Source organism: Hirundo rustica, chromosome 2, assembly GCF_015227805.2.
Source record: "Hirundo rustica isolate bHirRus1 chromosome 2, bHirRus1.pri.v3, whole genome shotgun sequence".
NCBI lineage: Eukaryota > Metazoa > Chordata > Aves > Passeriformes > Hirundinidae > Hirundo > Hirundo rustica.
The window spans coordinates 40,716,612-40,734,773 of NC_053451.1; the positions used below are offsets into that span (position 1 = coordinate 40,716,612).

The following is an 18,162-nucleotide window of genomic DNA, read 5'->3' on the forward strand; positions in this document are numbered from 1 at the left end:
TGTACCATCATAAAAAAGGCATCTTTTTTAGATTAAAACTTACTCTCACACTGTGCTTAATAGAACAATATATCTATTTGTTTCTAGTACCATGAATACATTTTTATGTGTTTATGCTGTTATGCATGAAAAATGCTATAACTTCAGACCAGAAAATAGTGCTTATCTCACTGTGTTTTATGTTGTACAATTGATCCAAACACATAAGCACTGTGGTTTTTGTCGGCTTTGTTTTTCCACAGAAATAGACAAATGATTTAACTTTTTAATTAAACTTTAAAGCTTTTAATTAAATGCCTAAATTGCAAAGAACTCTTTCAGAGTAAACTGTCTTTAGATTGTTGGATATGTATTTTCCTACTGCATCTGCTCTGACCTGGAAAGTAACAAAGAGCAATAACTCACTTTCCTTCTTCTTAATTGGTACAATTAAAACTACTTTTATTATCCAGGCAGACAAGCAGTGATTGTGCAAGTGCTGCAGGTAAAACAGAAATTGATGCTTCTAAACCAAATTCTGTCACTAATGAATTTCAAAGGCTTTTAAAGTAGCATTTTAGCAGAATAACTTCATTTCCTTGTTTCTCATACTTTTGTTGCACTATTTTCCCAATGCATTTCCAAGGGACAAAATGTGGCCCAGCAGATAAAGCACAACTTAAAGTCAGATGGAAAGACTACTGGATTTATTAAAGTTGAGGTGATATCGAGTAAGGAGCTTTCAGTCTTTATATTTTGGACACTTCTGTACCTGCTATATAAGGATAGAAGAAATCAATTCTGTAGAAATCATATAATTGTTAATCAAATATCAAAGATAACCACCCAATTTCTGCTCTGTTTTGCATCTCGGCTATGAAGGACACTATATTTTCATGGAATATAAATTTACTTTTTGTTCTTTATGATGTTGCTCCATGCTGTAGACTACCAGAGCTCTGTTAAAATGCTGATTGGCACAAGCGCTATGCCATGGTGTTGGATGTCAGTCCCCCAGAGAGGCGTGGCATCCATGGCGGTGGAAAGGGGAAGCAATAGCAGGGTTGCTCTCTGAAGGAGAGCCAAGGGTCATGGCTGTGCTCTCAGTGAGCAGTACACAGTCCCACAAAGCCTGAGCAGGGCCCTGTGGTGATAGTAAGAGGTTTCTTCACCAATGCAGTGCGCTTCAGACACGATCGAGAGTAAATGTGGTCTGGGGTTCATCCAAAAAGTCCAATCATACAAAGCAGCAGACTGGGCTGCTGCGCAGAAGGACAAGGCTGTGACATTTGACCAAGCTCCCAAGAGCACAAAGGGCGGCAGACAGACTGCCTGTGCCACAGGACTGAGGTCTGTGCAGGGCACTGGGCTGCTCCCAGCACCAGGCTAAGGCCCCTCCCAAAGAGCAGCCATGCTCTCTGAGGATACACTGCATCCTCACTTGGTAGTTTGTAAAAAGTAATCCCATTCTTTCCAGAAGTTTTCCATCATAAATATCTCCTGCAGTGATTCCTAAGTAAGAGCAGGACACCAGGAAAACTGAGGAATGTATCTAAATTCTTTTCTAACTCAGTAAAGGCTCGATAATGTTGACTGGGTATATTCCTCAGCTACCAGAGATAGATTTAAGCTAATGCTCTAAAATCCTGTATGTAGCAGAAGCCTGTTCAGCAGTGAATGTCTGAAGCAATCATTGAGGTTCCCTTTCTATTTTATGCAATCTCATCCTTTTAATGAGGTGATAAATATGGCAATCCATTAGACATATAAAATACAGTCTGAATAAAGGCATGATAATTAATTCAACAAAATTTGATTTATTTCCTTTATGTGCAACAAAGTGTGGATATAAAGCTAAAGGGATTTGGTCAATTTTTTTATGTACAGCACCTGATATACAGTAAACCTTCCTTGCTTCAAGTACATCATTGAGAAAGCTGTCAGGAGGTGTTACTTGTCAGATTATCAGCAAAGCAAAATAAATTATTATAGTTTCTTATTCTCTTTCTCTGCCATTCATCTATGGAGACTTAAAATTTCCATCTTTCATTCCTGAACACAAAATGTCAGCTAAGTATAAAAGATGTCAACTTGGTACAGGTCTTTCTTCAAATTTATTAAATCAATGAAGCTATTTAACCAAAACTTGTCATTAAATCACGGTATCACCTAAAACCCTTGAAAAATAATGAATCCTAAAATTCAAGCTTCTGTTACTGTAGAAAATAATTACCATACATCTCTTATCACACTCTCAAGTTTGCATTTTTATTGGGATAACAACCACTTTATGATATTATACTATTCTTTTGAAAAATAAGAGCAGTAGAAAATATTCTAGTATTTTAGGGGTGGTTTGTATTTCCCTAACAACTTGGTGTTACATTTAATCTCCTGAATAATGCCATCACATAAAAAGGGAGAACATGGCATGTTTTCAGGCTACCTAAAATCAAACCAAATAACAAACATTTACACTTCACTGGTATTTACTTCCTAATGAAGAATACCGTTCTTTCAGACTTGAATTTATAGGCTCAAAAAATCACATTTTTACTCTAGCCTAGAAAACAACAAGCCTTATGTAATAACAGAACTGTAATCAGCCTGAGTGATTGATCAGAAATAAAATCAAGTTTCATGCAACTTTAATTTTATACCTTGAACTTGATTTGCATAAAGTCTGATAAGAAAAGAGTGTTGGCCATTGTAATATGCCTAAAAAATGGATTAAAACTCAAGAAGTTGAAACATTTACTGAACAGGTTTAAAACATCACTCCATAATGCTTTGAGAAAAATATTGAGATAACTATTGCTTTTCTGAAGATGTTTCACAAAGTCATCCAATTATGAAAACATTAATTGCAACAAATTAAAACATATTAAGAAAAAAAAAAAAAAGAAACATAAAGGTATGGTTTGTAGGAAGAGAAAATTTTAAAGTTGTTTTTAATGTGAAATTCTCATTATAGAATATATCCATTATTACATTTGACTGAACTCTCAGCAAGTTTGTGTGATGTGGTCAACACACTAGAGGGAAAGGATGCCATCCAGAGGGACCCTGACAGACTTGAGAGGCGGACCTGTGTGAAACTCGTGAACTGCAGCAAGGCTGCAAGGTCCTGTCCATGGGTGGGGGCAATCCCCACCCACAGCACAGTCTGGAGAATAAAGGAGTTGAGAGCAGCCCTGCAGAGAAGAACTGGAGGTTTTTAGTGGATGAAAAACTGGATATAAGTCAGCAATCTGCTCCTACACCATAGATGTTCAAGTAGATGTCTGGAAAGTACTGAAAACACTGTATTTTATTAAACCAATGAATTATTGGCATGCTTAAAAATAAAAATATCTGATGTTAATAAAAAAACTGCTAATTGAACAAGGTGAAATGGATAACCTAAATAGCAAAAGACAGGATCTTCTTCCAAGCCTACCAACTTGATGGAAGTCAGGTTTGGAAGTCAGGTTTAGAAGTCACTGAAGATCAAAGATGTCTCTAATGGAAATTAGCAAGATTTCCTGGAAGAAAGAACTCACAAAGTAAAACTGATTTCATTCATAGGTATGATTACAAGGGTGATCCATAAATGTGGTTTTAGAGAACATAACAGACATTTAGAAAGTATTTGACTTCATATACGCTATCCTGATTAAAAACAAAACAAAAACCCCCCAGAATATTTACAGTATTGATAAACACAACGTTATTAAACCACAGATATATATAGATATAGATATATATATATATGTACACATATGTATATATATACACATACATGCTTCAAAAACTATTTGAAACACTAATTTAAAGGAGATGGAGAATTTTTTGGTAGGACACGATGAATTGTGTTTATCTAAATTCTATAAAAAAAATTCAGCACACTGTTCACTGAAATTATAATGATGAGGACATGCACTCACACATCTATGTGCAATCAGTTATTACTCAGTAGAGATCTCAGTTCTCAAGGCCAAATAAACTCACGAGTGCCATTTATCCATAGTATAAATTCAGCTCCATCTCAGAATATGGAAACAGGCTTCCAAAGCAGTGGAGACCAGATTTAGAGGCAGAAGAGACGGGTTACATGCACTTTAACAGGTAACACAGGCAGGATCTTGAGGCAGCTGTTTACACCTAACTTTTCTTTTTCCCTGGATTACCTCTCTAGGCCCCACATCTGTTCTCCATAAACTTCTCTGCATCATGTAAAGTCTTTCTTTTCCTGGGATTTAGAAAAAAAAAAAAAAAAAAAAACCAAAAACAACAACAACAACAACAACAAAAAAAACACCACCCTTAGAAACACAATCCATTTGCTAATCAAATTCCTGACAAATTTCATTAAAACAAAACCAGTTTTTATCCAATTTAAGTAAGCCTAAACCAAGGGAGGGTCGTAAAGCTGAAGGAAACAGTTTGCAACTTTTCTGGGAATACTGTCTCTTTAATTATTACTCCTCTCCTTTCCTGATGGAGGAAAGAGACGTTCAAAAGACCAGTCCTATTCACAAGGCAGTCAATCTGACTTTTAAAGTTTCTTCATCAATTTTATTAATCAACCTATACATGCAAGAAGCAAGAAGTAGGACTGTAGTTACAAATCCATATAATCTTAGAATAGTGAATATATTCAGATTTTTGAAAACAAAATGGTTTTTAAGCCGGTCAAAAAGCATGTTTACTACAAATACAAGGAAACACATACCTGCAAACAGGTCTGGCATACACTGGCATTCTTCCTGGAACACATAAATCTAAAGTATGTGGAAAAGATATCTGGCTAATCTGATGTTTATGCCATTAGAACTGACCCTGAAGGAATATCTGAACCACGGCATTAAGGATGTTTGAAAGTTGTAATATTTGGAAAAAAAGTGATTGTTATCTAACAAAACATAGGAAGATAATGCTAACCAAGCTTGAATCAGGGTAAACTGCTCCTTCTGATTGGTATTGGAAAGGCAGGAAATAAATATTTTCTGCAAAGGATAAATAAATTTTTAGAGTTCAGAAGCTGGTAGGCTGCTAAGGAAAAGGGTAGAAATAGTTTAAAAAGGGAAAAAATAAAGTGATCCATTCTATAGATTCATTCTATAAAGACTATCTTCATGTTGTAGGGAATTGGACCATAATATTTGAATTCCCCTATAATGCAATCATGATCCTTTAGGTTCTTGCTGTGAGTGTTTTGAAATGTTACCCTTGACAATGCCAATAAAAAGGTCAGTTCTATTTCTGCATTGTTGTGCCTCTGTGCACTGCAGGTATTTTCATTGTGAGAGCAAATATCTTGGTAGTAATCTTTGCGTGGGTTCTGATTCTCTTAACCTTTAATGGAACATGACTGCAGATTGAGAACAATGATTTGCTCTTTACAGATTTTTCTAACTTAACCAAAATAACAGACCCAGTCTGGACTATAGTATGAATAATATTAGTTCCAGGCAAGCTACCATGAAATCATTTCATCCACTAGGACACAAACCACAAATAATTAGGTCGTAGCATAATGGCAAAATATAAATGAGGAAGATCAGATACTGAAAAATTAATTCAACGAATTTGCTGATTTATTCCATATCAGGATATTTACATTAATCAGGGCCAAATCAGACCTTAGTAGTATTGGCAATCCTCAGTCTTGTCTCTGAATATTATAGTGTTAAATGTAATAGAACTGTTTCTTCAACCATACAGCAGCCAGCATATTCATAGCAAGACAAGTTTTAGGAACTCATTCTGTCTGTAGGCTATGCTCAGAGATATCTAAGGCTTACCTGCATTTGAGGAAGAAGACATTTTTGAAAGGAAAAAGATTTTAAGGCTTATTTTCTGCAGATCAAATAGGCTTGTTGTTCAGTTGTTGGCAGTAATTAGCAGAGTTCTTTAATTACAAGTACTAGTTCGTTGGGGATTTTCCATGAATTATTCCTATTCACCAACAATTAATATTTTTCTCTTAAAAAACCAATTATGTAAACTATTTTTTGTTAATCATACTTAGAATTCCATCCAAAAAACCTGACTATTGGAGACTACTGTCCTATGTCTTGGCAATTTAGTTGTTAAAATCTGTTTCTTCAATCATATCAGAGTCTGCTGAACAGAAAAATGAGTTCAGGTCAGTTCAGTACTTGAGAAAAGCTTTCAAACGCTGTAAACAAAACTTTCAAGCCATGCCCCTGATGAAGACTTTGTATCTCTTCAAGGATCTCTGATGAGAGCTGTCTTTCTAATTTGTCTTGTCATGAGGACTGCTACTGTAACCTCAGACTTGTCTTCTTGACATTCAGTATGAATTAATTAGAACACAAGACACAATACAGAGAATCTTTTCAACACTCTTTCCAGCACGGATAGGTTTGAGAAGCCTTTCTATAAGCAACACATTTGCACCATATCAAGTTACGGTTCCTCACTCCACACAAAACCTACCTTTTCATAAACAAGAACCTTTGTTTAGAAAGCACACATACTATTATTTTATCCAATTTAAATACATCTCTAGATAATTCTCTAGACAATCAAGTCTTCAAGACAGTCACACACATTAGGCACTGAATATGTTAGTAAAGTTCAACAAGCTACTTCAGCAAGTAATTAGAAGACTTAATATTATTCAAAATGGAGTTAGGATAACAAATCATAAATGGATTAAAATGGTAAACATCCTAAGTCAACACCACTCAGAATGTATATACTTATTCATGGTGTCTTTTCTAGCACTGCTAGCTCACAGTTAAATTAATCATGTCAGTAGATGCCCCTAGATCAGAAGTGATTAACCCATCTAATTGCTGCAGGTAGCAAAGTTTTTCAGGTAGGATATAATTTATTATAAAATAGAGGAGTGCTCTCTTCCCTGCAAGTTTCTATACTTTTGTTTCTTTTTTGTGTGTGTTAAACTGCAAATGCTATGTGCTTAGTCTTTTTGAGTCATATTTCTTCTTAAAAACTGTTAAATATGTAATGTTTATTTCCATTCTCCACACAAACAGATCATTAACCTCAAACAACAAACAGGAAGAAAAGTGCAATGGGTATTTTTCAAAATAACTTAAACTAACAGAGACAATTAAAAGTTTATAATGAAATAAATAAAATGCCAAAACTAGCTATCCACCATTTTATGATCTTACTTAGTTTGAAGGGTTTTTATAAGTGTTCTCCTTATTGATTCATTTGTCTGCAAGAACAGAGTACTAAAACTACCTAGCTAATATGAACATTTTAGCACCACAAAATATAAACCTCTGTATCTCATAAGGACTCAGTCTTGTAAAATGTTGACATTTTCATTTCTGTTTCATCATTTGGGTTGTCTAATCTGAAACAGGAACAAGTAAAATGGAAAATACTTGTAAAATGGGGTTTCTAAAATGCTGGTGGCCAAGAGGAAAAAGCCTTTATCGAACTCACATTTTACATTATTCTCAAACTGTCAGGGTATGATTTTGCTCCCCTTAAGATATTATAAAAATCTGGTAAATCAAATAAAATTAATGAATTTAAGATGAACACTTCCATTCTAGGCCTCTTTTTCCTCCAGCTTAAACCAGGACCTGATTATTTGAGGTTCCCAATGTGAGGAATTAAAGAAGCAGGATTGTTACTGGAAGGAGTGCAAGCTTTGTTTTGGATCGGGTGACAGATACATGAGCCTGCAGGCAGATGCATCTCATTCTATAAATCCAAATAGCTCATATGCTAAAGAGAGGCCTGTTTCAGGTTATTATGTTTAGCATATAGATGCAGCAGGCAAAGTGGGATATTAAAGTTGCACCAAATATGATCTTTTCTATTTAGCATACATAACAAAATGTAATGTATTATATACATTGGTGATGCACGAAATCAAAGGGAAAATGTAAGTCCTGGTTACCAAGGACATGGAGAAGGCTGAGCTACTCAATGACTTTTTTGCCCTAGTCTCCACCAGGGAGTGTTCCAGTCACACCGCCCAGGTTGCACAAGGCAAAAGCAGGCACTGGGAGAATTGAGAATCACCTGTTGTGGGAGAAGAGCAGGGCTGAGAATATCTAAGGAACCAGAAGGTGCACAAGTTCATGGCGTATGATGAAATGCATCTGGAGGTCTTGAGGTAACTGGGAGAGGAAGTGGCCCAGCCACTTTCAATCCCATTTGAGAAGTCAGGGCGCTTTATCAAAATTCCCACTGACTGGAAAAGGGGAAACATAACCCCCAGTTTTGAAAAGGGAAGAAAACAAAAGACCCAGGGAATTACATTTTACAATGGGGTTACAGCATTTGTGGATGAGGGAAGAGCAAGTGATATCCTCCAGCTTGACTCAAGCTGACAGCCCACAAAGCCAACCATATCCTGGGCATCAAAAGCAACATGGCCAGCAGGTCAAGGGAGGGGATTCTCCAAAACAGGGTTGTATTACAGCCAATATGATGGGGGAAAAACAAACAAACAAACAAACAAAAAAGGAGGTTACAGAAATGTAACAAGGTACTCCTTAACAATAATTCATGGCAAGCAATGGACTCTTCCTGGAAAGCGTTGCTGAATGGAATGCCAGGTGTCGCAGTGTCCCTCACGCCCAGCAGGTGCTGACCACAGGCTAGCTCAGTTCTGCACTGTGGCAGCGTGGGTCGGTCGGGGTTACAGGCAGGACGAGTAACCTCCTCCCGGTGGGTTCTTGGTTCCCCACAAAGGCGAGTGGACATGATGGCGTCACGACTGCGGTGGCAGAAAAAGGGTCGACTCTCTCTGAGCAGGGTAAAAGGTAGTTTATTAAGGGGAGTCTGGCAAGGAGCTCCACCTCAGACCACTGCTGCCCAGAGAGAGCCCAGATCAAAGCCTTGCGGCCACTTATAAACTGGGGAGGATCCAGGGGTGGCAACAACGGGTCAGCCAACCAGGGAACATGGGGGTGGCAACAGGGGTGTCAACTTCTGAACTATTAACAAATCACAAGAGGGGAGGAGGGGATTCCCCGGGCACCAGCCTATCACTTGACACCTCTCCTGGCTCTTTCCAGAATCCAGGGAAGGGTCTCGAAGTGACAGACAGGGTGACCAAGAGGAGAGAGGGGGACTGACAGGGACAGGTGCAGGGGAGGATGATAGACATAAAATGACTGGTTATATAACAAACTCATAGGGGGGAAACCATTACAGAACATGGGGGGTGGGGGTGGGGGTGTGGGGGGGGACACTGTGGAATGAACCATTACAAAAACTTATAAAACTTACAAAAATAACTTAATAACTTAATAAAAGAACTCTTGCACCACCACAGCCAGGGCTCTAAAAAGCTCTTTATTAAGGTGTAACAAACTGTGAAAGTCAATTTTTGGAACAGCAATTGTAACTGCAACAATACACTGTTGCTGCTAAAAGAACTGGATGAATGCGAGTTCTCTAATAAGTACATGTCAGTAGCCAGGAGCAGACAAAAAGCAATTTAAGAATAAAAACAGTCATAAAATATTCAAGGAGGCCAGAGGATTAGCACTGAAAGCAAGTAGCATTAATTATGACTTCTAAAGCAGAAAAAATTGCTGATAGACCAAATGTCAATTAATAGTAATTGCACTGAGCCAGATTTTAAAGACATTACATGAAACCGGTCGTTGTATAAGGCTATATAGTAAGAGATGACACAAAGCTGATATCAAAGGTTAATTTCACTATTGCCTACAAACTTTGAAAAAAAAAAATACAAGAATATTAAGGCCAGCAATGTGTGACTTTAGTCCAGATAGATAAAGATAATGGGACAAACATTTTCAGAAATAAAAATAGTAGATTATTCATGAAACTGTGGCTACCATCAGGTTGACAAAACAGAATTCTTCCGGCACAGTCACACCAAAATATTCAAGTGTCTCAGAAAAAGCACTATTTTTTAAGACACTTGAAAGAAATTTAAATCTGTTCCTCAGAATATCTGAAGATGATAGTTTATGTGCAATATGATCAAATATCTAAGTCAAGAAAAATACATTTTTTATTCTGATAAAAATATACAGAAAGAAAGAGCAGTTTGCAAGGAAACTAAAGCATCATTCAGAGAGTCATAGTATATGGATGCAAAAAACTCACCATTAACATGATGTTTTCTGATATGATTATATATCACAACAGTTGTAAATAGTATTATGAACAGGAAGATCTAAAACCTACATTAGAGAAAACAACCAAGCATCTTTTATTTTTTTGTCTTTTTAACTTAATGTTTTAACATAAGTGGTGTCAAGAATATATCTTTACTGACTGATATTACCACTTATTTAATTTTAAGAAAAAAACTACTCAGACACAACCACAGCATTGGTTGTTACACAGGAAATGTGCAGAAGATGTAATTGTGGGTAGTAAAATAGATCTTGGAAGTAAAAGCTCAACAAACATACAAGCAATTAACAAAAATAGTAGACCATTCCAAAACAAAATTAACTGAGAATTTCTTCAAATACAAACACAACATATCCTTGGAAGACAGGGAAAATGTAAATCAAGTGAATTTACTTATTTTGGCTGTAACATGCAATCATGTAGGGACATGAACAAGAAAATAATATTAAATCTATAAAATAGAATATTAATAGTTGATATCAGTTTTGGTTTAAAAAATCTCAAAGACCAGACTCTGCATCTTCAACTTACATTTTATTTTTGCTACTGGAATGTAGATTTGAAAGCTGAAAATCTTCCTGAAGAATAAACAGTTGATTAAAAGCCTCTAAAATATAATATTTGAGAAAGTTTGTGTATATAAATCTAAAAAGTTAAGAACTTTCCCAGACAACTTTACCTCATTCTAAAATTCAAAGAAAACAAAAACATGAGAAGTTTGAAAACAGCTAAAACAAAGTAATCTTCTGTGACAGGTGTTTGATAGTACTGAAGTGCTGGAAATTTCAGCAGAGTGACTTGAACAGCATTAATAACCACAAAGGTCATTAAAGGACATTTTAGTTTTCCTTCTGTCCACGTTACTTCTGGTGTACTGATAAAAAAATTGCATGTTGTTCTGCAATTAGTTAATAGCATATACAGATATTTCTCCTTGCAGCCCATTAAGTTCACCATGACTTTAAGTTTTTCAGCATTGCTAATCCAGAATTTAATATGAAGGAATTGGTTTTTTTAGTTTGCACGAGTTTGTTAAACTAAGGGGAGTCGTTATCTCCTTCCCATTCTGTATATATTAAAAAGTCAAGCTGTGTTTCCAAATAGAGTGTGAACTATAAAGAAAGCATCAATATCATGCTCAAGCAGTGACAGGTAATGTGTAAAGAGATCCATTCATTTTGACATCAAGGTTTAAATCTCAGCTAGTCTTGGCAGGTTCCTTCTGTAGGCCACTGGAAGAAACAGATGCTTCCAGAGGGTGATTGACACCACCGTGTAAGTCACTTCTCTCTGGTCTCCACAGACCACAGGAGACATTCCCTGAAAGCATCTACTAGTTTTCACTGCCTTCAAAAGCAACTAGGGTGACAAGTACAGAATTAAACATAATCGTTCACATATTTAAGGCTGGTTGAGGTATACCTCTGCACTGCTAGCACTAAAGCCCTCTAAATATTATGATTGGAATTGGCTGGATTAATGGGTATTTGAAGCTGTCTAAACACAAATATAGAAATCCAGATCAAGTCTAATTGAACAAAACCTTCAGACTGTACAGATTTATAGTTTAAATATATTTTCAGCTTTTTCATTCATTTATTTTGTATTTGATCTTGAATATTATCAATTCTTTTTCCCATAAATCCAAATATAAGCATGGAAGACTAATGTTTTAACATCTTCTGCTCTTTGTAGTGGCACTCTGTTTTCAACTACATTTTAGCATCTTGCCTGCTAGAAAGCATTCAGCAGAAGAATTAGTATTAGTTATGAAAGATTTATTACTCCTCTCCTCTACCCAGGAAAATCTCTATAAGTCATGCACAATTGTTTAATTTGGGTATGTTTTCTCATACTGTAATGTAGCATCACTACAATAGAGCAATTTCCTATGGAAGAAAGCAAAAAGAACTACCCAGTCCTATTTTCAGTATATAGAGCTTTTAGAAAGATTATTTTTTATTGATCAGTACTCAAATATGTTAAGAGTACTTCAGAAATGAAAAGGAAAAATAATTATTTCTTGACCCTCACAGTATTAGAAGGCCTGGAGATAGGTACCCATCATAGTACAAACTTAGATAGATAGATAGATAGATAGATAGACAGACAGATAGATAGATAGATAGATAGATAGATAGATAGATAGATAGATAGATAGATATAAAAACTGTATGTGTTTTTATTAGAGAAGAAACAGCTAATGGAATTTACTTCACAAATTGAAGTGCATCTTCACAATGTTCAGCCACACTTTCTGATATACGAAATGTTCATGGAACTGCTACTTTTGCATTCTGCTGCTTATTTACTAAATATCCCATTAACTCTAGATTAGGTGTTCGTACACAATGTTTTTCATGAATTATCACAATTTCACTTCTGATGCTTTGCTATTGGAGGGCAAAGAAGGAGCTCCCATTGCTGCAATGTTAAAAGCCAGGGAAAAAAATGAAAACGCAATAAGCAGCTCTAAGTACATTTTTTCCCCTGCATTTTCCCTCTGACTTGTTCTTTCTCTTTTGCTTTTGAAATGTAAAATAATGTAATTACATTCATGTCACAGGAGTTATACCAGAATTGGTGATATATGATGTGTTTTACCAGCTCTGCAATACCAATTTATTAGCAGTCTTTAACTTTACAAATCACCCTGTATTTGAATAGATGATTTAAGAACACTTACTTAGGTTTATTTACCCAACAAATTGCTTGTGGACTTAATAACAAATTCAAGCAGTTTCCCTGGGGTTTCCTGGTGGGAACTTGTTTTCTCCTCTTGTCCCTGAAACAGAGAAAAAGAAAAGTCTCTTGAAGTTCAGAGGTATCAACACATTTCCAGAATGCAACTTAGCCAATAAAATATCATTAGGGAGTGGTGCAGTGGCCCTGACTGTTCCACCAGTGCTCACAGAAGGAACGCTCACATATGTGCAGGACCAGCACAGCCCTCAGGCCAGTGCTGCACAGAATTTGGCTGCCAGATTTAACAGAGGAGCCTGTGGCAGCTTCTACTTCATACTGGCAGTTCCACTGCCTGACTGGCCTTGCTTTCATCCAGCTGTGCAGCTGCAAGCCCCACACAAGCATCTCCTGTCTGAGAGCAGAAATTATGACTAGAGCTCTTTCCAGGTGGGAAAACAAGGAGCAGCTCAAAGGATCCAAAGGAGAAGGTGTGTTCTATGGATGGGTCTGCATGGTGTGCTGCACAGAGGCTACACCACCTAAAGGGACGTAAAGATTAACTACACCCTTCTCTCCTTGTAGTGCTGACTCTGAGAAATGCCCTTTTTATTGATACCTTACACAGCATCAGTGGCTTTCTTTTTGGGGTTATGGAGGGTTGGCAAGCATCTCTGGGTACAAACCATTTATCTTGACTTGAAGATATACTTCCTTATCTCCATATGAGAAACCTACTTTGCTAGTGTAAAGGTTAAAATTACTACAGATGCCTCATTTGCTAATTAAATGTCCATTGTAAAATTTTACCTTGAAATAAATGAAAATTGCATTAAATTGAGGGGATCAAGACCAGAATTGAACACAATTTTTTCTTGTCTGTATTTTAAGAATAAAATAAAGAAACCTGTAAGAGTAAGACATCGAACCAAGAGAAATAAAGATGACGTACCTAGTCCTCCTAGAAAGAACTGCAGTTTAACCCCAAGTTTATTTAAATCAGTGGACTCAAAGTCTTCAAAGTTTATTTCACTTTGAATGAAAATAACACCAAAAAAGCATTCAAGTAAAGGACAACATATAACCTTCCTGATTATTGTCATATGCAAATCCTTGGGAAGGCCTCTAAACTCACACCCATAAATTTGAAAGCTACATCCATAAAATAAAAAAATTCCATTTTTCATCTTCAAAGGACCTAATTAGCATAATTAGTCTTAATTAGCATAATTAGTGAACTTAATAATTTATAGGTGCAAAAACCATTTGTCATCCTCCCCTAGTCTGACAGGGAGCAAGGGAGGAACAATAAGACCTCCACAAAATTTTTCTATTGGTAGTTTTATTTTGTAAGCGTTCAGTGCAATTTTACTTGTTGAGACCTTCAAAGAACAATAGAACACAGTGAAAGTGGTCCACAGAAATGCTTCTAGATTTATTTTTGGTAGAGGCAATGTGCCCTTTCAGTAACCCGTGTTAGAGGAATGCAAAATCTAGAGATCTACCTTTTTTTTTCTTTTGCCTGTTTCCATAGTGTGTAGAGTATCCCTTAGCAGAAGGAAGACTTGCCATTAATTTTACAATTGAAGCAAGGAATATATTCCTTATGTAAGAAAGCCATTACAAAGCAAAGATCGTGAAGGGCAGGGTGGAATGACTGCAGTAAGCCTCCTGCTGTGTCTCTTTTCTAACCTGCTAAGGAATACTTCTAGCTGAGGCTGGATGCACCTTAAATGCAAAGAACCATGCAGGGGAAAGACTAGGAAAGTTCATCTTTTCTTGTTAAAAGGGGTAATACAGTTGTAACTAGCTGCTTATACTGGCTCAGTGCCCAGCATGATTAATGATGCTTTCAAGATGGTTTTAGAGGACCACTTATACTTGCTCTTATGAATTTCAAGTCTGTCAGTTTTCCAGTGCTTGGCCTGTTTATTTGACTGCCCCGTTGCTCAGAGCGAACCATCAGGCAAAGACAGAGGAATTTTCAGTTTATTAGTTTATATCCTTATTAGTTAGATGGAAAACATTCTGCAAAAGCTCATAGAGATATGAACCTTGGACTGGGAAATTAGTGTCAGTAGTGATAAAACAGGTTTCATTTGGTGTCTGATTATTAGCTATGTTGATCAACATGTTCCTGGTGCACACAAAGTTTGCGAGCAAAACTTCCTTCCTCACTTTCCTCATGTACTGGAAGAACTGGAAATTGTGGAAAGGCAGGGCACCAGGAATTAAGTCATCGCCTGTGCTTATGTTTCAGTGTGAACTGAGCCATGGTTTTAAAAAAACAGACTGTAGTACTTGGTTTAATTCAGGTTCTTCCGTAACTTATATAGTGCACAGTATCAACAGTCCCTACAATAACCACCATTTGAAATAAGGCAAAATTGTTTGAAATTATTAATTCTTCACATAAAGAGGGGGCAGATAAAATAATACTATACATTTTAATTTACATTAGCACCAGAGGAACCTTCCACTTCCATATCTATCCAGCTTTGCCCAATATACAGAATACTGATTAGAATACTGCTAGAAGCCCGAGCCCGTTTTTGGTTTTGTGGTGTTTTTTTGGTAAGCTGTCATAGTTTCAGTGTATTGCAAATGTTCCCAAATATTTCTGAGATGCACAAATTTTATTTTAAATTGAGAAGCAAGCTTGTTCTTGGTCTGTATTTCCACAATTCTTGATCATTATAATGGCAGTTTTCCTACCAGTCATTTCAATTATATAGGAGAGAGACCTGATAAATTCTTAATTATTTCAGACTAGGATGCAAAGATCATGTTATGCAATAAGTATATTTCAAGGAGAAAAAGAGGAAAAAAACCAAAAACAATAAAATATTTGCAATTATAATTATCCATAAAATTTCCTGGCTTGAATTTGGAAAAATAATTTCCTAGCAGGAAAATTAAAAGATTTTATTATTGAGAATTCATACATATAATTCAAGAAATAAAATAATTTCAAATTAAACCCCAAAATATTATTGTGCCTTAACATTCTTAATGGACAGCTCCACTTTTTCTTTTTTCTTACTGTTTCAAAATTTTCACTTCTAACAAAGTGAAATTTGTTGGAATTCTAATCTTCATAAGACCCAGGTACATTGTTACAGGAAAATAATTTCCTAAAAATGTTCAATAAGCTTAGATGCATTAAAAGTACTATTCAGCAGTGGCATAGTTTAGTTTGAACAACTTGTTCCAGAGAGCTCCCTAAACTATCAAAGCAGAGGATATACAAGCTGGCAGAAAACATTTATCACTCATTAAGAGCTAATTAGCAAATTCCTTAATTTGCTCCAGTTCTACTGGGATTTATCTAGAAAATTTATATTGAAAGAAAATCTTGTTTGGCTGATTTGTGTTCTGAAGTTTTGGAAGCAATAACTTGCTGTTTCTGGGGGGGAAAGGAAAAGAAAAGAAAAAGAAAAAGAAATAGATAAGAGAGATACTCTTCTTTAACTGACAGTGAGATATCCACTTTTTTACTGACATATTTATGTCAGATATCCAAACACTGGAGAGAAGAGAGAAGAAAACATCAACTCTAATCTCCGCATACCCCAAAGAAAGGATTGCAAATGGACAGCATTAAGTCCAGCATTTTATTAGCAAATTTGTATATAAAATTGAGGTCATTAAATCAGGAAAGGAAACAAAATCTTGGCTTCATCACAGGAAAAAAAAAATAAATAAACAGCTAATTTTAAGGGCAAAAAGTTTAGTACTAATAATAGACTTGTGGAAAAAATAAGTCAGAGATCTTTCATATGTAAGGTCTTTCCTCAGTCATAAGAATTAAGAGGAAAAGGGCAGAAAGATAAAAAAGTAAAACAACATATCAAAGTATTGATCCCTCGTACTTTCACTGAGAGCACAAGACTAATTTTTCCCTAAAGACCTTGCTTTGGGAAGGAAGTGTTAACTACCTTTGCAACATGAAGAATTTGGGAAAAAAGGGCACTATTTCTAAAACTGTGAACTTTGCAAGATGAATCCAAGAATACATTGTGTAAAAGCAGTAATGCCCATAAATTCACTACCAGCTGCACAGCTTATAAATCAAGTTGAAAATTAGATGTCTAGGTCTCCAAACTGGCAAAAGACAGATGCAGTGGAAGAACTTTGTATTGCTTTTAGGCTTCCACTGGAGAATGTATATCCCAGGGAAGAGAACCAATTCTGAAAGAAAAAAAAAAAAAAAAGAAAGCAGTGACAAAACCATTTTATTAAATGTGTCACATAAGGATGAGGTAGGACTCCAATGTATAAAGCAAAAATATATGTTATATTAAAAAACTAAAGAACATTCAGAAAATAAATCAGCTGCTAGTAATAGATGAAATCCATTAAAGGAAAAAAAAGTGGGTTTCCCTTTCCAGAGACAAACACTACTGAAATAATAAGGAGGATTTCCTACCTTTACAGTCCTTGTTTTTTAAAGTTCAAACATGCAAATAAAGTTGTTAAAATATTAACAGGTTGGTTTTTTTGTTTGTTTGTTTTTTAAAGAGAACAGGGACTTGCTAAACACGTCCATGTGGCAGACAAAAATATGAGAGCTTACAAGAAGCTGTGGCCATCACAGGGAATTCATGCATCACAGTAAGGCATGTCTTTCCTGTAAAATATCTCCTGATGACATATTGACAGGGCAGTATTTTAGCAAAATCTGTTATTGAAATACAGGAAAGGTTCTAAAGCTATTTGAACAGGGGAAGGGGTGTGCAAGCACAGAGTAGTTCCTCTGTTTGCCTGGACTGGAATCCTAGTTAAGGAAGGTTCCAGAACATTAACCATTTCAAGTGAAAACAGAACTCTAACTCAACTTAAATTAATAATAATAATAATAATAATAATAAAAATAAAAATAAATGAAAACAGTATTTTTAATGTGGGAGATAAAGTGGTAAAATCAATCATTTTCAGCTACACAAAAAAATCGTTCCTAGTCTTAACACTATTTATGTGATGCATATGCTTCTTTTAGTGAAAATAGGCAATATTATCTTCATTAGAAAGAGTATTTCTGAGGATAAAATAGTAGCAAAACTTCTTAAAACAATAAACATTGAAGAAGCATGAGATGGCTCTGTATAATTATTTAGAAGGAATATCAGCATTCCCTTCCTTTAGAGAAGATGCAAGATGCACTGGGTTTACAGCAAGGTTTTGGTAGGGGGGGGAACTGCAGGGGTGGCATCTACGAAGAGACAGCAGGAGATGTCCAAACGTCTGACAGAGCCAGTTCCAGCCAACTCAGCATCCTTCCAGTGATGTTGGTGGCACCTCTGTGACAACATATTTAAGAAAGGGTAAAAACTGCTGTACAGGAGCTGGGATAACAGGAGTGAGAAACTGTGAGAGGAACACCCT

General features: G+C 36.0%; 1 long non-coding RNA gene across 1 annotated transcript in view; it reads right to left on the reverse strand.

Moving 5' to 3' along the window:
• The window catches only part of LOC120749063 (uncharacterized), a 76,033-nt gene extending 63,152 nt beyond the window's left edge, over positions 1-12,881 (reverse strand). Inside the window, exon 1 of the long non-coding RNA XR_005699513.1 lies at positions 12,782-12,881. This is a non-coding gene — a long non-coding RNA (uncharacterized LOC120749063). The remainder of the gene's footprint in view (positions 1-12,781) is intronic.
• Positions 12,882-18,162: the final 5,281 nt, after the last annotated feature.